This window comes from Corylus avellana, chromosome 10 (assembly GCF_965113065.1).
Source record: "Corylus avellana chromosome 10, dhCorAvel1.hap1.2, whole genome shotgun sequence".
Lineage (NCBI taxonomy): Eukaryota > Viridiplantae > Streptophyta > Magnoliopsida > Fagales > Betulaceae > Corylus > Corylus avellana.
Genome location: NC_142499.1, coordinates 10,087,662 through 10,114,880, shown reverse-complemented (window position 1 = coordinate 10,114,880; position 27,219 = coordinate 10,087,662). Strand labels below are relative to the sequence as shown.

At 37.3% G+C, this 27,219-nt stretch overlaps 1 non-coding gene and 1 pseudogene across 1 annotated transcript; both read right to left on the bottom strand.

The window, feature by feature from the left end:
- Window positions 1-1,720: 1,720 nt before the first annotated feature.
- LOC132162287 (cytochrome P450 81Q32-like) lies at window positions 1,721-18,193 on the bottom strand (annotated as a pseudogene).
- Window positions 17,465-17,571, bottom strand: LOC132162676 (small nucleolar RNA R71). Its single transcript, XR_009438255.2, has one exon. It is a non-coding gene; the product is annotated as a small nucleolar RNA R71 (small nucleolar RNA).
- Window positions 18,194-27,219: the final 9,026 nt, after the last annotated feature.

Genomic DNA, 27,219 nt, shown 5'->3' with positions numbered 1-27,219 from the left:
CTGATACATTACATTTTGTTTAACTTGGACGAGTTCCTTCAACTGCGGACGTAAGTCATGTTAGTAGTCTATGTAAGTTCAATATCACCCTACACCATTAATTGTGAATTATAATGGAACTAATTTCAAATTGTAGGATGTACATGAATATACTTAAGCGATCATGCGATAGGGAGAGAACGATGGAGGATCAGTTGGAAATTCAACATCATGAGCTGTTCTGCGATTGGTATCGTGACTACGTAAGACTAACGTAGTGTTTAACTATTACAGTCCGATTATATTTACTTCTGGTTTATAACAACTAACAAAACTAACTTTTTTATGGTCAATCATACGTAATATACTCGCAGGTCAATCAATTGGACGATCGACGAAAGAAGGAAATAGGTGACAAATAGTAATGCATTGTAAAGGGCCTAGGGAGACAGCTATCAACTACCAGCTTAGGAGAATTCTCCTATCCTTTATTATAGATTAATTAAGTTGTTAATTATTCTCTAGTCTATGCTCAAATGTTTTTGTTTTGTATTTGTTTGGATTATATACAAGTCGAAGGAACGGATAGATTGGATTGTGAGTTTTTGAGTGCGAAGGCCTATATAGACTGTTAGGAGTAATTTATAAGGAGAAACCAGATAATTGCAAATAATCGTCATCAGATAATCGCATAATTGTTTAGGCCGATTGCGATTACAAATTATAATGGTTTAAAAATTAGTAACCAAATAATATATATATATATATATATATATATATATATAAGTTTACTAACTAGACGAGGAATGCCAAGTTGGTCAACAGTGAAACGTTTCCCATTTGAGCATTGCAAGTGGAGCTCCAAAGCAAAGTCACCTCTAATTTTGTCAATATCCCTACAAAACAAAGCAGAGACACCTCTCCTAGATGCGTCTTTTGAAACAACAATATCAAATCTCCCCACGTTCTCACTAAAACTCGATTCTATAGTATGGTTTTCATTTAGAATCACAACATATATTGATTTATGAGTTCAGAAACATATGGGTACTCAAAATCAAAGAAAAATAAATCTTTTGAAGAAAATATACATGGACAAAATTTTTGGTTGTAGGACTCAAAATTGGTAGAAAAATAATTGTTTTTTGTTTTCATATCTCGTTTAATTGAGGAAAATGAATGAAAATAGAGGGCAAACGTAATGGAATCTAATACACTTTCTAAGTAAATTCGAAATGCATTTGTAGAAAAAGTGGGGAATAATATTTTTTGTCCAAAAAATTTTAATAAAATGACTCATTCTGACTGCATATATATCATTTCTCGAATTTCTGGACTTGAAGTGCACCCATTTACTAACCAGATAAATATAAACAATTTTTTGTTGAGTTGGATTTTCAATTTCTGATGGACTGGAGGCGGTTTTCCTCCTAGACCATAAAAAATATAAAACAAAATTAGGAAAGGAAATAATTTGGTTTTTACCCAAATTCTCTTATTTCTTAAACAAAGCTTCCAATTATCCAGGACAACTTATTAACCACCACAAGCGAAAAGATCCAAATTTAAATAAATACAACAATTCAACGTACATGTACATATGGCAGTATCTTTATTTATTAATATGAAGCTTACTAAGTAATGAACATATTCCACTAAAAACTCTAGACATTATTTTTTTTAAAAAAAATTTTTAAATTTTTTTTTAAATTTTTTAAAAAAACTCTAGTACATTGTTTATTCAAACATAATTGATAGACTCTGAAAGAAGGTTATTCATAATGGGGCGAGGCCTTACAAATGGCCTCTAGTGCCACAGCTTAGGGCATGGTGATCTCGTTACCTTCAGTCATGTCTACTTCTTCCTCGCCAACTCTCTCCCACTCAAAGCATTGAATCAATGACCCCGAAGCCAACCCCACTGTTCGTTGGGCGAGGCTTGCCCCAGGACAAGCCCTCCTCCCCATCGCAAATGGCATTAACTTATGCGGATCAGCCTCGCCACACTCAAATCTCTCAGGCTTAAAACTGGTTGCGTCATCCCACCATCTGAGGTCTCTATGTATGGCTCATGCATTCACCAATAACATCGTGTTACGCGGAACATCATATCCTCTGACGATGCAATCTTCAAAGGACATGTGGGGTACTAGTAGTGGGGCTGCAGGGTACAATCAAAGGGTCTTTGAGATTATGTTTTAAAGGTACCGTAGTTTAGACATATCTGGTTCGTCTATTAAGTCTTCTTCTCGAATTTGACTGTCCAACTCAATTCTAGCATTTTTCAATACGTTAGGATGGTTGATTAGATTGGACATGGCCCACTCTAATGTCATTGCTGATGTGTCAGTTCGGACAAGTAGCAAGACCTACTCAATATCAATTAATTATTACATGAGTTTGGAAGGAAAAAAAATGCATTGATTTTTGGGAGTAGAATTGACCAAGATTTTATGACAAGTTGTAAAATAGTTATTCATAAGATGTTGAGCTCATTCAATGTCATTGCCGACACTCTGTCCTAGCTAGACATGTACACTTGCAAGTTTTCTTGCAAGTTGCATGCATGAAGACACGTTTCCCACTAGCCATTGGGCCTTATCTAGTTTTACTTCCTTATCCATTTTCGGATAGTCGTATATCTATTTTGTCGACTTGTTATAAAAAAAGAAAAAAAAAAGAAAAGAAAAAAAGAGTAATAATAATAATAGAAAAGAAATCTAAAAAAACCAAAATATTTAGATATATTACAACTTTTAGTAGAAAATCATTTATAAATTGATTTTTTTTTTTTTTTACCATTTATAAGAATTAAAAGAATTAATAAATTAAACAAAACTATAAATAATAAACTGTCACATCAATATATATATATATATATATATATATGGTAATAACCTTAACCCTAGTTATCTGAGAATCATGTCATGTCAAAAAGTTATCTGAGAAAACTCAAAGACCTTTGATAATCTGGTCGGTGTAATAATGAGGCTATGACTTTTGCAAAGAAAGCCAATGGTGGATCATAGTGTTTCCCTCCTCCTTACCTTTCTTCTCGTCAATAAGGCCTTGCAAGAAGGCATCCGTCCTCTTGGCAAGTCCCATTAGCCTCTTCTCTAAACCACCGTGATCAATCCACCGCAAAATAGGCACGAATTCTTGAGGATTCGACGCCCCTCCATTCTCGGTAATCTCTCTCATTATCTCCCTAAACTGCCTTGCTTCTTCCTCGTCATTAACGTCCTCCCCATACCCATAGTACCGCTTCCCACCACCATTCTCGTTATGATGTTAAAGGTGAGCTCCGAGAACATTGATTTCAGCTCCACCCACTACAAAAAATTGTATTTTTAGTTACGACAGTTTAATAACGTGTCAATAGGGTTAACATGTTACTAAATGTTAGAAATGTAGTAACATGTCTGGCGTATTAATAATTTGGGTGTTGCTAAATTCAGTTTAGGAATGTGTCAATATTGATTTAGGGGTGGCTTGGCCCCCTCGATTTGGTCAAAGGGGTGGCTTGGAAATGTGGGTGGTCTGACTACCTTATATGCCCGAATGGGGGTGGGCCGAATCTATCCCAAATGGGTTTAGGGGGTGGTCGAAACCACCCCAAATGGGTTGGGGTGGCCGAGCTATCCTCATTTGGTCGGTCTGGGGGTGGCTTGGCTAAAGGGCTCGGCCATCCCTCACTTTTTCTTTTTCTTTTTTTTTAAAAAATATTTTTAAAAAAAAAATTTATTTTATTTATTTTTATTTTTTTTATTTTTTATAACTTTTTGTTTCATGTTTTAGGTTTAGTTTAGTTTAGTTTAGTTTATTTATTTTTTATTGTTTTATTTTTTTTTTTTAGTTTAGACGGATGGATTTTTTGCCAACGTAAGATATATTGTGGGGGTCTTTCGTTACTTTTTAAACATTGGGTGCCAAAACACAAATGTGTGGATACTTCTGAGGTAAAGTATATTTTCCCCTAAAGTTTTACATACAAAAGTGTCACATGCGACACGAGCAATATACAAAATACTAGTGTCTAAGCATACATGCTCTACAAAAGAGAACTAACAACTAGTCCAACAAAATATATACCCGACACATACCATTAATACATATATACCATCATCTCCTTCATATCATCCATGTTCATGCTCATGTCATAAAATCCATGAACTCATATGCTACTTATAAACCATATTATAAAAATCATAGAATCATGTCATAAACCATGCAAACCATCAAAATACTCATAACAACATGATCATCATATTAACTTGTACACATAAAAGCTCATAGGAATTGTTCATCAAACAATCATCAAAACATCTCATGAAACATCATCAATTCATCAAAGTATCACAAATCATCCTTTCTTCCAAGTGTTAGAAGAGTTATTAGGGTTAGTAAGTCATTAGGGTTTAGGGGTAGTTTGGTCATTATGATATTTCTCTAATCCTATATATTAGGATGCTTGTATTAGGTTAAAGATAAGATGAATAATACAGCAACCTCCTCTTCTCCCTCTAAACTTATTACTACAAACTTATTAACACGGTATCAGAGCCTTACGGCTTAGATCTTTGTTCCTTTGTTTGTGGTCTTAGTTTTTCTTTATTTTTTGTTTTGTTTTGGTGAGTGTTCTTCTAGTGGCAGCACCGCCCATGTGGGCTTAAAACCCACATGGGCAGTGCCTTAAAAGATGTTGCCTGTGGTTGAGTTTGAAAAGAGAAAAAAATTCGTTTACCGTGTGTTTTCAAGGTGGTAAGTTGTCGTTGTGCCTTGTGCAGTTGCGCTCTGTGGTTTTCCAGTGAAATCAGGAAATTTTTGGCAATTTTTAAGTCTCCGGCGGCCTTTTGTGGTGCTTTCCAGCGCTGTCTAATCGTTTCCATCACGTTTCAGGCATATATATGGCATTTAATCATGTTTTTTGAGTTATCCGTCGACCTCTGTGGTGTTCTGAGGTGTTTCCATCAATTTTGGTGGTCTTCGGCTGTTTTCCGACCATCTTTGATGAGTCTCCGACAAGCCTCCGGTGAAGGTTTCTATTTGGTTTTGCTTCTATTTTTGGTATTTCCTGCATGGCTTACCTATCTTCGGCAAGACTCCAGCGACGCTCCGGCGAAGGTTCCTGTTTGCTTCGTTTTTTTTTTTTTTAGCAATAGTAGTTCCGGCGAGACTTGTTGGTTGATCACGTTAAATGTGACCGTTGTTAGTTGTTGAGATCCGACCGGCCTTGGTTTTTTGTGGTGGTTTCTGACCAGTTCTTTTTGTCCAGCGAGATTCTACCGGCCTTGGTGTTTTGCGGTGAGATCCAGCTAGCGTTGATGTTTTTGCGGTGAATCCGATTTACCCTTGGTGTTTTGCGGCGAGGTCCGACCGGCCTTTGGTGTTTTGCGATGGGTTCTAACTGGTCCTTGTTGTTTTCCCACGAGATCCTATCGGCCTTGGTATTTTTCAGCAAGATCCGACCGCCTGTTGTAATTTCTGATGAGTTTTCGACCGGCGTTGAAGTTTTAGCAAATTTTCTTGTTATTTTTATGGGTCTTCGTATTATGTGCTCCAAGCTGTTTCAGCTTAAGGGGGAGTGTTAGAGTATGTTTTTATATGTGTTTTTCGTTTGCTTGGTTCTCCAAGCCGGATTTATATGATTTATATGATCCAACTTTAGGGGAAGTGTTAGAAGAGTTATTAGGGTTAGTAAGTCATTAGGGTTTGAAGGTAGTTTGGTCATTATGATATTTCTATAATCTTATATATTAGGATGCTTGTATTAGGTTAAAGATAAGCTGAATAATATAGTAGCCTCATCTTCTCCCTCTAAACTTATTACTACAAACCTATTAACATCACGTATTGTTGGCTCGAACTCAAATAGCTATTTTTTTTCCCCCCTAAACACATTTTAAAACATTAAAACATAGTATCTCTTGCCTAATAAGTAAAATACTTACACAATCCGCTTAGGTTCTCTTGAAGAACCTTGACCCACTTGTGAGTACCTATATGATGAGTTTCAAATGTTGCATATTTGTACCCCTTAATTTGCATATGTTATTTGTTTGATTTTGTTTTGTTTTAATGTTTTTAGGTCCCGAAGGAAAAGTGCAACTAATTCCATTAATTCCAGGGCTTAAGAGACTTTGGGGAGCATTGGCAGCAAAGTTGGATCGAGCTCAACACATGCATGAGGTTTGAGCACATATGGTGAAAGCACCCATCCAGACGGTGGAAAGTCTTGTCCAGATGGACGTGTGCTCGAGCACACCTAGTGTGCGATCGAGCGCACACGGGTGAAGTGTCCATCCGGATGGACCACTTATCAGACCTAGCGCCGGTTTTTAGGCAAAACCCTAGAAACCCTTATAAAAAGCAATGAGGCTTCAATTTACTCAAAGTTTGTGTACCTCAGAATTTATAGGAATTCTATCAGATGAAAAAAACCAAGGCTTAAGTCAAGATATGCATTTTTTTTTTTTTTTTTTTTTTTGTAGGCTGTACAATGCTCAGCTCCCATAAGCTTTCAAATTAACCTATGTAACAAGTGTTGGGCCAGTGACTCCTAAACTAGATGGTTTTAGGGCACTAGATATAAAAAATCCCTAAGGGCTTAATGACTCAAGTCAAAAAGGCTACGAAGTCAAATTAACCATACAATCAACCAATTTGAATTTTTCATCTTTTTACGCGAATGCTCAATGCTTAATGAGGCAAGAGGTCCTGTTACTCAATGAGAAACTCAAAATGGTGATTTTTTTTTTTTTTTTAAGCCAATGTTATTCATCAACAATTCATCTTACAAATTTCAAGATACACACTAATCAATTCAAATCTCATACCCCACAGACTTTATGCTAATGTGCTTGTGATGATCAACTCAAAACATGTGAAGTCTCTTTAAGCCAAAAATGAGTCAAAGGACTCAGATTTCTAATGACATGATGTGTTCAAGGTGTTAAAAAAGCAATTGAAATGCAAACCATAGTTACAGTGTAACTCTTGTCCTGAAAAACATAACAAAAACAAAAGCAAAACAAACAAACAAAATCAAATGACAAGAAATAACGAAAACGAGGGTTGCCTCCCACAAGTGCTAAGTTTACAGTCTTCAGCTAGACTATGCACAGCAGATGACGATCACTCCGGATAACAAGGATCCTCCAACAGTGTTGTCTCAATCTCCGGACTCTTCAATTCTAAAAATGGTTTCAGCCTTTGTCCATTTATCTTGAATGTGTTGCCATTCTTTGGATCCTCAATCTCAATGTCCCCATGAGTAAGAACTGGACGAATAATGAATGGGCCTGTCCATCGAGATTTCAGCTTGCCTGGGAAGAGATGCAGACGTGAATTGTAGAGAAGGACTTTTTGAACAAGTTAAAAGGATCGTCTCAAAATGCTCTGGTCATGAGCCTTCTTCATTTGTGCCTTGTACAACCTTGCACAGTCATATGCATCATTCCTTAACTCGTCTAATTCATTGAGTTTGAGCTTTCTTGTTGAGCCGGCTTTGGTAAGATTGAAATTTAACTGCTTGATGGACTAGTATGCTCTATGCTCCAACTTCTCTCTTGGACTCTTGGTAATTCTGGAATAGGAGCTGATGTTGAAAAAGTCTCTGTGCTCTCTTCCTTTCCCCGATGTGGTTCCTCTAGAACCTTAGTTTGCTCATCCTTCCTCTCTTCCCATTGATTTTCAACCGCTTCTTCACTCCTTAATGTGGTAATTGCTTGCTCATGATGGTCAGTGCACTCGTCCTCCATGTATTGTTCATTGGGATTGGCAACAAACTGACTTTGACACTCTTCTTCGTGGTATTGTTGAGGCCAATTGATGGGAGATGTCTTCTCTTCATGAGCTTCTATCTTGGTAGCGTATTCCAATAGTTGCAAAATGGCTTCATTGTGGCTAAGAAAGGAGTATGATTGACCATGGAACTGCGGAGATGGCTCCTCTTCTTGGTGTTGTGAAGGCCAATAGATGGGAGATGGCTCATGTTTATGATAATGTTGGGACAACTTGATGAGAGATGGCTCCTCTTCATGATAATGTTGAGATCAATTGATGAGAGATGTCTCCTGATCTACAATTGAAAACATGGGACAAGTCTTAGTGGTGTGGTCAATATGGGAACATATGGTACATACCTCGACTAGTGTAACTTGTTGAACAGTAGCACTACTATGATTAGTCATAGCTTTCATGAACATATCCAGCTTTTTCTCCATGGCAGCCATTTGAGACTGAATTCCTCCATTAGTGCTCTCTTCATATATGCCTTTTCCTTTGAGTCCTTGTCTCCCTTTAGATGGGAATTGTTGGGAGTTCTCACTTAAGGTCTCAAAGAGTTCTATGGCTTCCTTGCCGCTTTTCTCCATCAACATGTAACCACAAGCTAAATCTACAAGACTCTTGTTAGGATCATTTAAACCCTCATAGAATGCCAATACCTGATTGTCTTGAGATATATTGTGATGAGGGCATCTGAGAAGTAGCTCATTAAAGTGTTCCCATACCTCGAAGAAAAGGTCTCCATCTCTTTGTTGGAAAGTCATAATTTCCCTTCTCAATTGCCTTGTCTTTTGGGCTGGGAAAAATTTCTTTAAGAACTTTGTGGCCATCTCATCCCAAGTATGAATAGAACTTGTGGCCAAAGAATTGTACCATATCTTAGCATTATCTTTTAAAGACAAAGGGAAGAGGATAACCTGATTTCTTCTGGAGTTAAACCTTGAACATTTTGAGTCTTGCAGAGATCATAGAATTCTCGAATATGCCAATATGGGTTCTCTGTAGGTGTGCCTTTATAGTGTGGACTCATATTGAGCAATGGAGATAAATTGTAATTGCTCTGCACAATGGGCTGGAAATTAATGCATGATGGCTGGTTGAGGATTCGGGGACTGAATGAACTTTTCATAGGTCTTCGCACCGGAGGTGTATTGTTTCTCAACATGATTAAAATAAAAAGAAAATTAAATAACAAAATAAAAATAAAAACAAAAATAAAAGAAATAAATCAGATCTGTAATTAGTGTAGTAACTGTGCTGTTCTCTGGATGTGCGATCAATGAGTGACCTTAAATAAAACTGATTTAAGATCTTATAGAATGATGAGAAAGGAAGATTTTAAAAGTGGTTTCATGATTTTTGGGTGCTTGTAGAAGGAGTTATGATTTTTAGAAGATGCAAGTGTCAAAATAGGAATTTCAATTAAACAGAGGCACCGAATTTCGTGGGACTTTTGAGGTACCAAACAGTTATGGGTTACTATGATTTTTGGATATGTTGTGGATCTTTGAATGAGGAAAATTTCAAGCCAAAGTTTGTGTTATTTGGAGTTAAATTGAAAGAGTTATGATTTTTTCAAGTTTAATAGGTCGAGCTACAGAATAATTGAAGTACCTGCGATTTGGGAAATTAATTGGATGGGTTAATGATGTCTGTAAGCCACGATTTTTTTGGTATATGTTAGTCAAAAGGTTTAGGTTTATTGAGGATTAATTGTAGATTTTTTATGATCAGTTTTAATGTAAATGCTTGAGGAGTTTGTTTGACAAGTCATCAAAGCTCAAGATGACACATGCCTTACATGATAAGTTGCATGGAGACCAACTGTAGTTACTTTGTTGACACCTATAGCTACAGGTGTTACACAGCATGTCTGTATCGTTTCCTTGGTTGACACTTAAAGTAACATGTGCTTCTATGGCTTTCTTGGTGGACACTTGTCTTGTGGTTAAGAGGGAATTGGATGCATGTGGGACAAACATGTGGCAAGTTCTCAATGGAAAATGTCCCACATACGGTGGGTATTTAAGGAGAGCAAACCCTCTCAATTGCTCACAGCTCAAGTGAGCGTGAGATGAGGGAGAGAACCGGAAGAAGAAAGCAAAGAGAAGAAGAAAAGAAAGGAAAGAGAGGAGAAAGAGAAAAGAAAAGAGAGGGAAAAAGAGAAGAAAGAAAGAGGAAGAAGAGAAATAAAGAGGAGGAAGAAGGAAAATAAAATAAAATAAAATAAATATGAGAATTCTCCAAGGTAATATTTTCATATCTTTTATAGTATTTTTAGTATGTAGCTAAATTCTTAATATTAAGTTGATGCTTATTGGGTTTAGATGCTAGTACGTCTTATGATAATTAGAGTAATTGTTATAAATGTTTCTAAGCTTTTGATATTGGGAGTAAGTTGCCAAATTAAATGGCTTAAGAAGATAGCGATATTATGGCTAGATAGACTTCTTAAGCTGTTAATTGTAGTTGGATGATTTGAAAGTAATAAGAATGTTATAACCTTGGTGTTTTAGTGTAAGCAATTGGTTAAATTAAGGCCTTAGTGGAGTTGATTATTAGAATTCTATGTGAGGCATATAAATCAAGCATGGTAGGGTTGATGTCACTATAATGTTTTTGGTTAAGGATAGACGATGGTGGGATAAAGATTAGAGTTAAGATCCGTAGCAACTAAAGTGATGCATGATTGAAATTTGAAAACGAATTGAAGACTAAGGTACTTTTTACCTCCGTTGTAGGAATTGTGAGTTGGATGCAGATTCAAAATAAGGGCATGCAATGCCAGGTAAGGGGACACAACACCAAAAACCCCAACAAATTTTATTATAAATCTTTTGGAAAAATGTTGGGGATTTTTATAAAGAATCCACTTACATGATTTTCAAATGCGCTTCCTTCCATATTTTAATGAGAAGTTTTATTTATTCATATGTCATTGTTTAAGAATTTTACGTGATACTGTTACCCTATTTCATAATTTATGCATGACTGCAATTATGAATGAAAAGAGCTCTCAAAGTTCATGGTACAGATGAGTTTACAGATCATATGAAATGTTATATGTGCATTCATGGTACAGTATACAGTTATAGATGAGTTTACAGATCATATGAAATGTTATATGTGCATTCATGATTATAAATGTTTAACCCGAGACACAATTATAATGACGATCGGTACCGCATAGGGTAGCATGGCAAGCACATCGAAGGACGGTTACGATAAGGTGTGGGCTACCGGCCAGCTGGCCTTCACCTAGGGAAGTTCCCAACCTGGTAGCTCTCCCCTGTGACGACAGGATGAGCATATAGGTCCTTCGGGACAAGCCAACGTGCGCTGCTCACAGTAAACTTGTGGCGTCGGGTCAAAGGGTAAAACAATTATTTTGAAAGGAAAATAAAAGGAAATGCTTACTCATTTTGCAACTATCATGCTTATTTTGTTAATTATGTTATTCAGCACAAATTATTATTGTGCATGACAGAGATTTTGACATAGAAATCTGCACAGCATGTTTTATAGCATCTTGGTGTTGTGGCTACTTGTTGAGTTGTCGAACTCACCCCTTCTCCTTATACATCTTTTTCAGATTGCTTTATATATCGTAGTACTGAAGACATGGGTACCAATGGGCCTCTTAGTTGTTAAAGATTCTATCGCTAGTTTATGGACTAACAGGAACAGTAGCAGTAGCAGTAGCAGTAGAAGTATCTGGGAGTCATTCTATAGACTAGACAGCTTTGGATAAGCTTAGATGGTGTAACTTTATTGCTTATAAGATTATTGAATACTAGCACATTATGTGTTTATGATTTTATAATGAGAGTTTACAGTACTCTGGTGATTTTATGTTTTTGTGGTGAACATATGGTAGGAGAAATTTATATATATATTTTTTATTAAGAATATGTTACAATTGCTCCCAGTCGCTCTACCTCTAGAACTTGGGGCGTTACAATGTGATAAAAAAAAAAAAAAGATCATTGATAAGCTTTTCACTAAGTAACTGAACCTCTTGCCTCAAAGCATTGAGTGTTCACGTCAAAATGTGAAGAATTTTGATTTGATTAATGTCATGGTTAGTTTTGTTTCATAGCCTTTTTTACTCAAGTTAGTAAGTCATTGGGGTGTCTCTACACCTAATGCCTTAAAACCATCTGGTTTGGGAGTCATTGACTTAACACTCATTACATGGGTCAATTAGAAAGCTTAAGGGAATCAAACATTGCACAACCTGACAAAGAAAAAAATAAATAAATAAAGGAGAAAAATATGCCAGTGCTGTTCATTCTAATAGGGATTTCAGTGAACTTTGAGATATTGAGACATTCAACATTTGAAATAATTAGAAGCTTTATATTTGTGTGCTAATTCACTTTACATTGTTTCGAACTTGTGATGCCTTAGCATGTCTTTTGTAAGTGATTAAATTTTAAAATTCCAATTCATTGTGAAGATGAAGTTTATCTTTTTAAGCTTGCTAATGAATGAGAATCATAGTTTTGAGTGATACCTTAATTTTTGAATAACATGAACTCTTGCATGATGTTTGTGGTTAACATTCCTGGAAAAGCCTCACGAGACTTCACTCGTCCTCTAGGGAATTCCTAGGGGTTTAAAAGGCTTGTTGCATATGCTAAATGCAATCGTACATCCCACAAAAGATGGATTTATCTTTTTGTTTTATGTTTTTCCATCTAGTTTTTAGTTTTGTATTGCTAAGGGACTAGCAATATGTAAGTTTGGGGGTGTGTTAATTGCCAAAATATTCATATTTTAACCCTTAACTTATATTTGGTAATCCTTTAGTTTTGGATTAATTTATGCCATTTTAGTTCCTTTATGTGTTTTTCATGCTTTTATAGGCTTTTGGAAGAAAATGAAGTAAATCTGGAAGATTTGGGCTCAAAGAGAGAAATTGGGAAAAGTTGGAGCCCCTGACAGTGCGATTGAGCACAGGTTCCCTGCGATCGAGCGCATTACCAGAGAAGACAAAGCATGAAGCGGCCATGTGCAATCAAACACATATTAGAAGAGTCTCGATCACAGACGTACGATCTAGCGCACAACGGGTTGCGATCGATCGCACCAGTGCACAGGTGACACATCAAGCGGCGGCCAGACTGTAATTCTTTCCATATTAGGGTTTTTCAACTCCCACTTGTAATAGGAATAAAACCCTATGAATTTCCTAGGTTTACTAGTTTGTCAATGACTTCTACAGCCTATGAACAAACCTCCTAGCCTCTAGCAATAGGGGTAGAGAAAAGAGGCACAAGCTTTGGAAAGGAACTGAAGGCTAAATCAAAAGGAGTTTGGGTTTTTCTTCTCTTCCACCTTTTATCTTTATTATGTAGTTTATATTTTATTTAGGGCTAGATTGAAGTCCTAGTCATGTCTTTTTGAGATGCAATATGGGTGCCTTTGCTACAATTATATTTTGGTGTATTTAACTTGATTAATACCAGTTATCTTGTATTTCTCATATGTGTTTGTCTGACCAACATATGGATGTGGTATGAACTAGTTAGTTAAATTAATTTGGATGACCGAGTCTTGGGTTTAATAAGAGTAACAAAAGATATTCACATCGGATTCTTGGGTTAATCAACATGGGGAACTGGGAGTAGACACCTATGCTCTAGGCCTCGTGTGTTTGTCGATTTCCACAGTTTTATACTTTCTTAAAGAACAACTTAGTAGACACCAACGCTAAATCCTTTAAGAAAGAAAAGAATTAGAGTAGATACCTATGCCTAATTCGTTGCTTAGGAAAATCAATAGCTTAAGGAGTAGACACCCATGCCCTTAGGTTGACAAACATTGGATATACCGGTATAATTGGCGCATTGGCATATTGTTATCTTAATTAGTCTGATTAGTGGTGGATATCAAAACCTTAATCCTTTTTAGTTTTTGTTTATCTTTTATTTTATTTCTTTATATTAAATTCAATTGTCACAATTGAATTTTATTTGTTTAATTAAATAGGAAATTACTTCTAAACATAATTTACTAATCCTTGTGGGAATGATCTCGTATTTGCCTGCTATACTATCGTTTGATCTTGTGCACTTACGAGTAAAACGTACCAAGTATTTGCCTATTAATTTAGGTGGGTATTTGACACAACAAGCAGCCAAATTATTCCCATAACCTGGCGGGACTTCCATATAAATTTATTCCTCTAGCTCTCCATGCAAAAATGGATTCTTGACATCAAAGTGCTGCAAATCCCAACCATAACTAGCTGCTAGAGACAACAAGATTCTAATAGTGTTCATCTTCACAATGTGATAAGTGCTAAAATATTCATATTTTCAGCCCTTAACTTGAGTGTTTTAATCCTTTGGTTTTGGTTAATTAGGCCATTTTACTTTCTTTTTGTATTTTCTTTGTTTTTTAGGCTTTTGGAAGGAAAGAAAGCATTTCTGGAAGAATTACAAGCTTAAAGGGCAAATTGGGAAGACCTAGAAGATATGGTTGAGCTTAGCCAATCATGGTTAAGTTTAATCAAATAGAGGAAGGATCAATTCGGAATTTCTCACATTGAAGTTAAATCGGATTGGATGAAAAATTGGATTCTGAACATGTCTCGGTATTTTGACCATAACTTTCATCTCAAATATCCAATTGACGTGATTCAAGTGTAATTAGAAAGATAACTCAAAATTCTACAATTCATTGTGAAATAGTATTTTCCCAATTCGGAGCGCTGCAAGGCCAAAATCACGCTGCAAGACAGGACCGCAATTTTGGTCGAATCCTATTTCGATTTAGACTTAGGTTTTCTTTATCCTAATTGGACTTGTACTTAAAACTTCGAAATTCCTAGGATTACTAGGGGGCTTCTAGGACTCTCCTAAGCTCTATAAATAGACCCCTAAGCCTCACAATTTAGAGCATCCAAAAACCCTTGGAGAGAATTAGAAGAGACAACTTTGGGGAGAGGATTGAAGGCTGGTTCTAGGAGCGGTTTTTGGTTCTTTCTTTACCTTCTCTTTTCTTTTTGTTTTAATAATGTGTAACTAACTCTTAAGGAGGGCTAGATTGAAGCCCTAATTATGTTTATTTAATATTTCAATATTGGCGCCTTTGGGATAATTATATTGTGTTGCTTAATTTGATTAATTCTTATTTTCTTGAGTTCCTCATATGTATGTGACTGGCCATTATATGCATGTGGTATGAACTAGTTAGTTAAATCAATTTGGATGACCGAGTCCTAGGTTTAACATAAGTAACAAAAGATATCCACACCGGATTCTTGGGTTAATCAATAAGAGGAACCGGGAATAGACACCCATGCCATAGGCCTCATATGTTTGTCGATTTCCACAGTTTTATGCTTTCTTAAAAAACAACTTAGTAGACACCTATGCTAAATCCTTTAAGAAAGAAAAGAATTAGAGTAGTCACCCATGCCTAATTCATTGCTTAGGGAAATTGATGTGTGCCAAATATTGCATATTTAGACCCCTTAATTTACTTGTGTTAATCCTTTAGCTGTGTTATTATCTAATGTTCTGTGTTAGTTTTGTGTTTTTAGTATTTTGTAGGTCATTGAAGAAAAACTACTTTTCAGAAGAAAACATACTTTGAGAAGACCTAGATGATGTGGTTAAGCTTAACCAAATCCAATAAATGGTTAAATCGGATTAAAGATAAGATTGGATAAAATTTCGGATTGGATTCAAATTCAGATTCTGCATATGTCTCAGTATTTTGACCATAACTTTTTGTAAACTTATTAGATTGTGGAATAGGATTTTCCTAATTCAGACTTTTACTATTTAAAAATCGTCCTGTAATTAAAGGGTACAAACCTGGACGAATTTTATCCGATTTCAACTTGTAAAACCCTAAGTTTTAGGTCTATAAATAGGGAATTATCAAATTAGTTGAGAGAGGCTACGAATTTCAAGATTGTAGAGGAGAAAGAAGAGAGTTTAAGGTTTTCTTAGCTTTTGGATCTCAACTTTGTGATTATTATTTGTAAGTACTCAATTTTATATTATGAATTCAATCAATTTTGTTTTGTTTTTCAACAACATAAGAGGCTAAACCTTCAACTAAGGTTGAAGATGAAGCCTCACTTATGATTAGCAACTTTGTTTCATGTATGTAATATTTCCCAATTTAATGGTTTAATTGCTCTATTGTTTTACATCTAATCAATTGGATTGAATAACTCTTGGATATCTTTTGTGATTCAAGGATACACTTGATGATTTAAGATTATTCAATACAATTGATTGCTTGGTTTTCTTTGTTAAAAATTGGATTTTCCCTGTGATTTATTTTCTGGATACAATTGATGTTTTGATAAAGATTGGATATTTTCTTGTGATTTACGGATACAGTTAATGATTTGATCGAACATTGGATTTCATTTGTGATTTAGGTTATGAATGGATACATGAGATCTTTTGATTAATTCTTTGAAGCAATAGTAAAACAAACTTCAGATTTATATGTGAGAACTTTGGGGAATATTATAGATCATGAAATTATGTTGTTATGAATTTGTGAGTGCGGATTCCGAAACTTTAGTGCTTCGTCATAAGATTTTAATCACTTTAAATTGCTCATGCTTTTGCTTTTTCATTCAAACAAAAAAATCTCTCAAAAATTTGGAACTAGATTAGGGTTTAATTAATTTAGATTTAAAATTGCTTTCAAGAATACAATTCCCTGTGGGTTTGACCTCGCACTTGCAATCCATTAACTACAATTGATTCGTGCACTTGCGAGTTAAATAAATTTGCACAACAAGTTTTTGGCGCCGTTGCCGGAGAATTGTTCAATTTTTTAAACCAATTTATGTTTAAATTAGTTTTATTCTTCTACTAGTTATAATCAGGATTTTATTTTTCTACAATTTGTTTTGTTTTATTTGTGTCACTAATAATAATAAAAAAAAACAAAAGATTTTTTTTTGTTGTTTTGTTGTTTTGTTTGTGTTACAGCCTTGCTACAATTGAGCGCACTTGTGGCCAAGACAGCAACCGCAACAGTTCAGTAGATTTTAGCCAAAATCTTTTGGTCCTTTTTCGTGAGTTTTTAGTTTCTGTTTAAATTAATTTCTGCTTGCAATTGTGTTTAGTTAGTTTAATATAATTTAATTTACTTCAATTCAATTTCAGTTTTTAGTTTGTTAGTTTGTTAGTTCCTTTTTGCATGTTTGGTCATAGATCTTTAAATCTGGAGCTAAACACTTTTGATCTCGAAATTGAAAGAACGGCGAGAGAGAATCCAAGACAGCCACCAAACTCACCCACCAATTCTCAAAGTTCCGAGTCTGATTCGGAAAAGTCTGTTAAGATGGGAGAATGAAATCAACCTAGATCCCTTAGGGAGCTGTTTGTACCCAATATTACCAACACACCGTCATGTATAGTGTTGCTAGTTACTCGCTTTGATCTGAAACCGAGTACAATAGGTCACCTTCCTGCATTTAGAGGATTAGAGAATGAGGATCCATATGTTCATGTGAGAATTTTTTTTGGAAATTTGCGACATTGTTAATACGAAAAATGCTCCAGCAGAAGCAGTGCGTCTTCGGTTATTCCCTTTGTCCCTATATGATAGGGCGAAATCCTGGCTATTCAACAATAGACCTGGATCTATCACTTCTTGGGATATGCTGCAAAGCAAATTTTACCACAAATTCTTCCCAATTTCCAAAATCAATAACCTTCGTCTACAGATCACCAATTTCATACAGAAAGAAGGGGAAAGATTCATTGATAGCTAGGAGAAGTTTAAAGAGCTTACTATAAAATGCCCACCCCATGGGTTTGAGAATGAGGTGCTTGTTCAAATTTTGTATAGGGGACTAACACCAAGTGAGCGAAACTCACTTGAGACTATGAATGGTAGAGAATTCTTAAGTCTTATTGGGGATGAAGCCTATAAGACTTTGGACGAAATGGCTGAACAAGCACAACAATGGGATTTTCAAGGTAGTTGGGACAGACAACAACCCGCTCCCAAGACAGGAGGCATCTATGAGGTGAGGAATGATGCTGAATTAGGGAGGAGTTCAAGGTTCTCAGGCATCAGTTTGACACTATGGTCTTAAACAAACCAGCGAATGCTGCAGATACTTACCAAGTTGATGCATGCGGGTTATGTGATAGTCAAACACACTTCACTCAAAACTGCCCAACTCTGTCAACAGAGTATCCAACTGAGCAAGTCAATGCCTTCAATGAGTACAGAAAACCCACAACAGGACTGTTTTCTGAAACTTACAATCCAGGGTGGCGGAATCACCCCAATTTCTCTTGGAAGCAGAATCAGCCATCGAACTAGGGTGGTACCTCCACTCAAACTCAGAATCAATACCGGCCATCTCACTAAGCTCAATCGCCTGCTTATCAGTCCACCACTCAAGTGCCACAGCCTCCACCACAATCATCATTGGAAGACATGATGAAAACATTAATAGAAAAAGTCGACCAGTCCAACTCCCAAGCTATACAAGAGCTAAAAGGTTTTACCAATCAAGCTGTACAGGAGCTGAGGAATTCCAACATGGCTAATGGTAGAGACATACAAGAACTTAAGCAGGCCATGATCAAGGTAGAAGGACAAATTGGCCAGATAGCAAATCAAGTGGGGGAAAGAGAAAGAGGGAAGTTCCCTAGTCAACCTGTGCCTAACCCAAAAGGGCAATTTGTGATTGGAAGTTCCTTTGCCTCTACGCATGGTCAGGATCATGTACAAGCCATCACCACTTTGAGGTCAGGCAAACAAGTGGATAATCAAGTGGTCATGCGTGAAGAAGCCACCGAGGCTGCAGAAGAGAAGGAAAACCAGGACAAGCCTACGGAAGACACAGGACCAGACATTACCATTCCGATTGCTGAGGACCCTTCCAAAAAATATATACCCAAAGCTCTGTATCTGGAAAGACTGATAGCGCCAAAGAAGAGCTCAAAGTTCGATGATATTTTGGAAATGTTCAAGCAAGTGCAGATAAACATTCCATTCCTAGATGCTATCCAACAAGTGCCTTCTTATGCCAAATTTCTGAAGGATTTGGTCACCATCAAGAGAAAGACGAACGTCCCCAAGAAACCTTTCCTGACTGAGCAGGTAAGCTCTATCTTGCAATACAAGATGCCTGTAAAGTATAAGGACCCTGGATGTCCTACCATTGCTTGCAAGATTGGTGACAATCGAGTTGAGAAAGCTCTGTTGGATTTGGGGGCCAGTGTAAATCTATTGCCATATTCAGTATATGTTCAGTTGGGATTGGGAGAGTTGAAATCCACTTCAATTACACTTCAGTTGGCTGACAGATCTGTGAAGGTTCCAAGGGGAATTATTGAAGACGTCCTGATCAAAGTTGATAAGTTTTACTACCCTGTGGACTTCATCCTCTTAGATACAGAAATGGAAAATGTAGAAATTCAAGTTCCAATCATATTAGGGCGTCCCTTTTTAGCTACGGCTAATGCCCTAATCAACTGTAGAACTAGAGTCATGAAGATATCATTTGGAAACATGACAGTGGAGCTGAACATCTTGGATATTAGCAGGCAGCCATTTGAGTATGAGGAGGTCAGAAGCACATGCTCAATTAAGGAGATAGCAGAGAAAACTGTGAATGAACCAGATATTGAAGACCCCCTGGGAGAATGCCTGATTGCACTGGAAAGTGACATGGAACAAGCTGACGCCTTGTTAGACTCAACTCCTGTGATAGAGACGGAGACTGCAAAAATTACTTTGACATCATCCCCTGATCCATCTTCATTAGCAGCTGAGCCTGTTAAGCTGGAGTTGAAGCCTTTACCAGACACCCTGAAGTACAAGTATCTAGATCCTACAGAATCTCTACCAGTGATCATTGCTGCAGACCTGGATACTGATGAGGAACAGAAGTTGCTAGAAGTTTTGAGAGAGCATAAAGAAGCAATCGGGTGGTCAATAGAAGATATCAAAGGAATCAGCCCAGCAGTAGTGATGCACAAGATTCATCTGGAAGAAAATGCTAAAACTTCTCGTGAGCCACAGAGACGGTTGAATCCGGCCATGCAAGAGGTAGTTCGAGCGGAGGTAATTAAACTTCTGGATGCGGGAATCATATACCCAATCTCTTACAGCAAATGGGTGAGTCCCATTCATGTGGTGCCGAAGAAGGCAGGGATTACAGTTATCAAGAACAAGGAAAATGAGTTCGTCCCCACTTGTGTGCAGTCAGGATGGAGAGTGTGCATTGACTACAAAAAGTTAAATACCGTGACAAGAAAAGACCATTTTCCTCTACCTTTCATCGATCAGATGTTGGAGAGATTGGCAGGCCATGAGTACTACTGTTTCCTTGATGGTTACTCTGGCTACAACCAAATTCCACTAGACCCCGAAGATCAAGAGAAGACTACTTTCACTTGTCCGTTCAGTACGTTTGCCTATCGTCGTATGCCGTTTGGATTATGCAATGCACCTGCCAATTTTCAGCGGTGCATGATCAGCATCTTTTTAGATATGGTTGAACGTCACCTGGAGATCTTCATGGATGACTTCTCAGTCTTTGGTTCATCATTTGGGGAATGTCTACATCATCTCACATTGGTGTTGGTACAGTGCAAGGAGAAGAATTTGGTTCTGAATTGGGAAAAATGCCACTTCATGGTGAAACAAGGAATTGTTTTGGGGCATGTAATTTCCCACAAAGGTATCGAGGTTTATAGAGCTAAGGTTGATCTGATATCTAACCTTCCGCCCCCGCGGACAGTTAAGGAGATTCGGTCGTTTCTGGGACATGCTGGGTTCTACAGAAGATTCATCAAGGACTTCAGCAAGATAGCAAGACCTCTATGTAATCTATTGGCAAAAGATGTTCCTTTTGATTTCAGTGACAAGTGCCAAACAACCTTTGAGATACTGAAAAAGACCTTAACTTCTACACCAATCATTCAGTCACCTAATTGGGGGGTTCCGTTCGAGATAATGTGTGATGCCTCCGATTATGCTGTGGGAGCCGTTTTGGGTTAGCGAGTAGAGAAGATTCCGCATGTCATATACTATGCCAGCAAGACTCTAAATGATGCTCAACTCAACTACTCCACTACTGAAAAGGAGTTGTTAGCTGTAGTGTTTGCTCTGGATAAATTTAGATCTTACTTGCTAGGATCTAAAGTCTTAGTCTACTTGGATCATGCTGCGTTGAAATATCTATTGTCAAAGAAAGATGCTAAATCTCGTCTCATCCGGTGGATTCTGTTGTTGCAAGAGTTTGATATTGAAATTCGGGACAAGAAGGGTTCCGAGAATGTGGTAGCTGACCATCTATCCAGGCTGGTTGTGGACTTCAATGAAAATGCTATGCCGATTGCTAAGACATTCCCTGATGAACAACTTATGCATATCTCTCAAAATCCTGCACCATGGTTCGCAGACATAGTGAACTACCTTGTCACTGCCCAGATGCCATCACATTGGACCAGGCAAGACAAATCAAAATTCTTGACTGGGGAGAAGTACTTCTTTTGGGATGATCCTTACCTATTCAAATACTGCCCAGATCAGATTATAAGGAGATGCATTCCTGAAAATGACCAGCAAAATGTCCTATCTTTTTGCCACAATCATGCATGTGGAGGCCACTTCAGTTCTAAAAAGACCGTGGTGAAGATTCTTCAAAGTGGATTCTATTGGCCCTCCATGTTTCGTGATGCCCATGCCTACTGTTCAGCTTGTGATAGATGCTAGAAGTTGGGGAGCATTGGAAGAAGGAATATGATGCCGCTAAACCCGATCCTTATTGTGGAGCTGTTTGATGTTTGGGGCATCGATTTCATGGGGCCATTCCCTAATTCTTATGGGTATCTTTTCATCCTTGTGGCGGTGGATTATGTTTCCAAGTGGGTGGAGGCCATTGCATGCAAGACTAATGATCACAGAATCGTGTTGCAATTTTTGAAAGAAAATGTGTTCACACGTTTTGGGACACCACGTGCCATCATCAGTGAGGGGGGAAGCATTTCTACAACCGATATTTTGAGCAACTCATGAAAAAGTATGGCATTACTCATAAAGTTGCAACTCCCTACCATCCCCAGACAAGTCGGCAAGTTGAGATATCCAACAGAGGAATCAAGAGGATATTAGAAAAGACGGTGAACCCGACAAGGAAGGACTGGTCTTTTCGACTCAATGACACTCTGTGGGCATACCGGACTGCATTCAAGACTCCAATTGGCATGTCTCCCTACCAACTCGTGTATGGCAAGGCTTGTCACCTCCCTGTGGAATTGGAGCACCGGGCTTATTGGGCTATAAAGCAGCTAAATTTCAACCTCACCAAGGCTGGTGAGCAAAGGAAGCTATAGCTAGATGAATTAGAAGAATTGAGGAATGATGCCTACAACTGTACCAAGCTATACAAAGATCAGATGAAGAAGATCCATGACTAAAACATTTTGAGAAGATCGTTTGAAGTTGGTCAGAAAGTCCTCCTTTACAACTCACGTCTGCATCTATTTCCAGGAAAGCTTAAATCCTGATGGACTGGACCATTCATAGTGCGTGCAGTTTCTACTCATGGAGCCATCGAAATCGAGGATCCTGAGAATGGAAGTACTCTCAAGGTCAATGGTCAGCGGTTGAAGCCGTTCTTGGAGCTGGAAATTTCAGACAGTGAGGAATTGCCTTTGGAAGATCCTACGTCGTCTACTTAATCATTAGCGGTGAAAAGTCCGGCCGAAGACTGTAAACTTAGCGCTTATGGGCGGCATTCCTTTTTCTTTGTTATTTTTAGTCTTTTTTTTTTTGTGTTGTTTCGTTTATGTTCATTTTTGTTTTATTTTTGTGTTTTCAGGACGAGTGTTGTCACGAGTAAGTTTGGGGGTTGTCTCTTTGCTCACTCTAGTTTCTTGTACCTCTTGGTATTGTATTTCTGCCTACATTGAGGACAATGTGTGATTCAAGTTTGGGGGTATGGAAAAACATTTCGTCTGTTTATTTTTGTGCTTATTTGTTTAAGTATTTAAAAAAAAAAAAATTGTGCTATGTTGTTGTCAAGTTTGAGTTCAACTATAACTGTGATTTGCATTTCATTAGCTCACTTAAAGGGTTGAACACATCATTATGTCATTAGGAGTCTGAGTCTCTTAACTTATTTTTGGATAAAAGAGATTTCACTTGTTTTGAGATAAACTTTTATGAGCACATTAGCATGTTTTCTGTGAGGTATGATGTTTGAGCTTAGGCTTGTTCTCTTTGAGATTTGTTGGATAACCTATTGATGAATAACCATTGGCTTTCAAGATGTATAAAAATAATAATAATAATAATAATAATAAATAAATAAATAAAAAAGAGAAGGAAAAAGAAAAGAAAAATCATGTTGAGTTTTTCACTAAGTAACCGGACCTCTTGCCTCATTAAGCATTGAGTGTTCGCGTCAAAAGGTGTGAAGTTCAGTGTTGATTTATGATATGGCTAATCCGACTTCGTAGCCTTTTTGACTTAAGTTAATAAGCCCTTAGGGATGTTTTACATCTAGTGCCCTAAAGCCACCTGGCTTGGGAGTCATTGGCCTAACACTTGTTATAGGGGTCAATTAGAAAGCTTAAGGGAGTTAGACATTGCAAAGCCTGTTAAAAAAAAAAAAAAAGGAAAAAAATGCTTATCTTGCCTTGGTTGTTTCATTTGAGAGAGATTTTTACAAATTTTATGGAACTTGTCTTGAGTTTAAGTTGAAAGCTTCATGATTGTATGCTAGTTACACTTACACATTTCAGAACATATGAGGTCTCAATTGTCCATTTATGAGTGATTTGATTTTGGATTTCCTTTTGGCAGTGATGATGGTGTTTGTCTTTTTAAGTTTGCTCATGAATAAGAACCATGGTTTATGTGAAACTTCTTTCTTGTTAACAACATAGTGCTACAATGTTTGTGGGTATCATTCATGTTAAGCTCTCACGAGACTTCACTCGTCCACTAGGGATGCCTAGGGGTTTAAAAGGCTTGTTGCATATGCTAAATGCAATCGTTTCTCCCACGAAAGAGGATTTATGTTTTGTTTTGTTTTGTTTTCATTTTATTTTTTGTTTTGTTTTGCTAAGGGACTAGCAAAAGTTAAGTTTGGGGGTGTTTGATGTGTGCCAAATATTGCATATTTGGACCCCTTAATTTATGTGTTAATCCTTTAGCTGTGTTATTATCTAATGTTCTGTGTTAGTTTTGTGTTTTTAGTATTTTGTAGGTCATTGAAGAAAAACTACTTTTCAAAAGAAAACATACTTTGAGAAGACCTAGATGGTGTGGTTAAGCTTAACCAAATCCAATAAATGGTTAAATCGGACTAAAGATAAGATCGGTTAAAACGTACTAAATATTATCTATTAATTTAGGTAGTATTTGGCACAACAAGTTTTTGGCGCCGTTGCCTGGGATTGTTTGATTTTGTTTGGAATTTTTTTTCCTTTAGTTTATTTTTGTTTTAATTTAGTTTTAATTTTTTTTTTTTCATAGTTACTGTTCTGCCTCTGGAGGTGCGATCGATCGCCCAACCAGGGCGATTGAGCACACCAGTACGATCGAGCGCACCTCATGGTGCGATCGATCGCACATCCAGAGAGCAGTACAATACTGTGATAATTATAGATCTGATTTTTTTTTCTTTTGTTTTATGCAAGGTCAGTTGAGTTTGCATCTTCATAAGTTTTATTTTTAATTTTGTTTTATTTTCCCTTTTTATTTTAATCTTTTGTTATTTTTACCTTCACACATGTGGGGCGGTAGTCCGACACCCCATGAACCATGTTCTTATTGCCACGACCCTTATCACCATGTTAGAGAATGTCTTATAATGAGACAAATTTCTAACAAAATTAATTGGCATAAGAACACATCGTTCTCTAGACCGGGGAACGATAACTATTTTGATTCCTGTAACCCAACATGGAGCCAACAGTCCAATCTTTCATGGCAAGCTCAAGCTCCTAGAAATCATTCATATTGCTCTCAATCGGATCCACCACTACAAGACCAGCTAGCTGCCATGCAGAAGGCATTCCTTATGCTTGTAAACGCCATGACTACTCAGAACACCTCTTCCAATCAGCCAGCCACCTAATTCCAGGTATGTGCCATATGTTCTCATTTTGATCATTCTACTGAAACGTGTCCTTTGTATTTATCTACAAATCAGGAGCAAGAGTCAAGGCTGAATAGACTGGAAGATATGATACAAGCTCCTGGGATTCAAGCACCACAACGTCATGAAGAGAAGCCATCTCAACAGTTCTATGGTCAATCATATTCATGTCTTAGTCCTAGTTTGAGGCAATCCATTTTCAAGATAATAGCTCATGAAGAGGAACCGTCTCCCATATATGACTATTCATATTCCTCTCCACCTCAACAATATCAAGAAGAACCACCTCCTCCAAAAAGGTCTGCCTTAGAAGAAGCAGTTGCTGCCTTAGAAAAACAATGTGCTGACTTGGCAAAACATATGACAGCTCATCTTAGCTACATGGAGGAAAGAGAGCAATCAATTGAATGGACGGAGGCCCACCTCAAGCAAAAATCAGAAGAAGAAGAAGAAGAGTGTCAAAGTCAGTTGGTGGCCAATCCTAATGAGCACTACATGGAGGATGAGTCCATTTACTATCATGAGCAAACAAACACCACACCTAGGAATGAAGAAACTGTTGATGTGAGTTTTCGTGAGCCAAGTCTTGAGGATCCAATGGGAGAGTGCTTTGATGAATTTGAAGGTGACCTAGACCTGGACAAGCTACTTGAGCGTGCTGAGACTTCTAAAGAGCCAAGTCTTGAGGATCCATTGAATGAGCGTTTTGATCAATTTGAGTTTGACTTGGATCTTGACAAGTTCTTCAAGCAAGCTGAGATGTTTAGTGAGCCAAGTCTGGAGGATCCAATGGAAGAGCACTTTGCTCAACATGAATTTGATCTGGACCTTGACATGATACGTGAGCAAGTTGAGGCCTTATTGGATTCCACTCCTGAGAACAACAAAGTAGAAGAAGAAGATGAGCAAACTGAGGTTCTAGAGGAGCTATATCGGAAAAAGGAAGAGAGCACTAAGACTTCTTCAACATCAGCTCCTATTCCTGAATTACTAAGAACCCAAGCGAGAAGTTTGTTGGAGCTATGTGATGAGCAAATTGAGGACATCAAGATAGATGAACCCTGAATATTATCCAGTTCATGATTCCCTCCCGAATGAGAAACTGTTGGAGAAAACTCAAAGTGGTCCTCTCCGATCTATAGACATTCAGAAGCACCTTGCAACAAAAAAGATTCATTCCCTTTGGTGCAAAAGAAGAAAAGATTGGTGCTTCAAGTTTAAAGTGCCACAGTCTGGCTGAAGACATTAAACTTAGCGCTCATGGGAGGCACCCCATAACATATCCTTTTGTTTTGTTTGACTTATGTTTTGTTTTTATTTTATTTGGTGTTTTTAGTGTTTTTAATAATTTGTCATGTTTTCCATTCTGTTACTACGATCGATCGTACCCAGCGTGCGATCGAGCGCAGGTCTCCATTTGTGGGTTCAACACACTCTGTTAGTGCGATCGAACGCACCATGTGTGCGATCGAGCGCACTTGGGCATCATCCCATAGTTATCTTTTTATTTTGTTTTGTTTAGTGTGTTTTCAGTTAATATTTTTATTTCTTTTTAGTTTTGTTTCTTTTTACTTGTTTGTGTGTTTTCTTATTTTGCAGGGACAAGTGTGCTTCACTTCAAATTTGGGGGTGTGCTATGAGCCATGCTTTCCAAAATCATATCGACCATCTCCCGAGTACATTCTTTCCTTTACTTAGACACATTGGGGACAGTGTGTCATTTAAGTTTCGGGGTATGGGCACACATGTTCACACACATTTTGTCCCAATTGTATGTTATTTGTTTTGTGTGTTGTTTGTTTATTTGAAAAAAAAAATAAAAAAAAAAATTTATGCATGTTCATGTTTGCTCTAAAATTTTAAGTTGATCTAGAAAGAATTGTGGCTTGACTTCATCAGTGAGCTTAAAAATTTTGAACACATGATCTGATGAGAGAATTTGTTAGTTTGATTACTTGCTTAGGACAGTTGAAAAATCACATGTTTGATCTGAGCACTCAAGCACATTAGCACATAATTTGTGAGGTATGACTTGAGGTCTGATATGTGTGTTTCTGCATCTTGAATGAAATTGGATGACTTATTAGATGACACTATGGCATATATAGTGATGAAAAAAAAAAAAAAAAAGAATAAATAAATGATCATTGATGGTTTTTCACTGAGTAATTGGACCTCTTGCCTCAAAGCATTGAGTGTTTACGTCAAAAGGTGAAAATTGTTGATTTGATCAATGTCATGGTTAGTTGGTTTTGTAGCCTTTTTGACTCGAGTTAGTAGGTCCTTAGGGGTGTCTCTACACTTAATGCCCTAAAACCACCTGGTTTGGG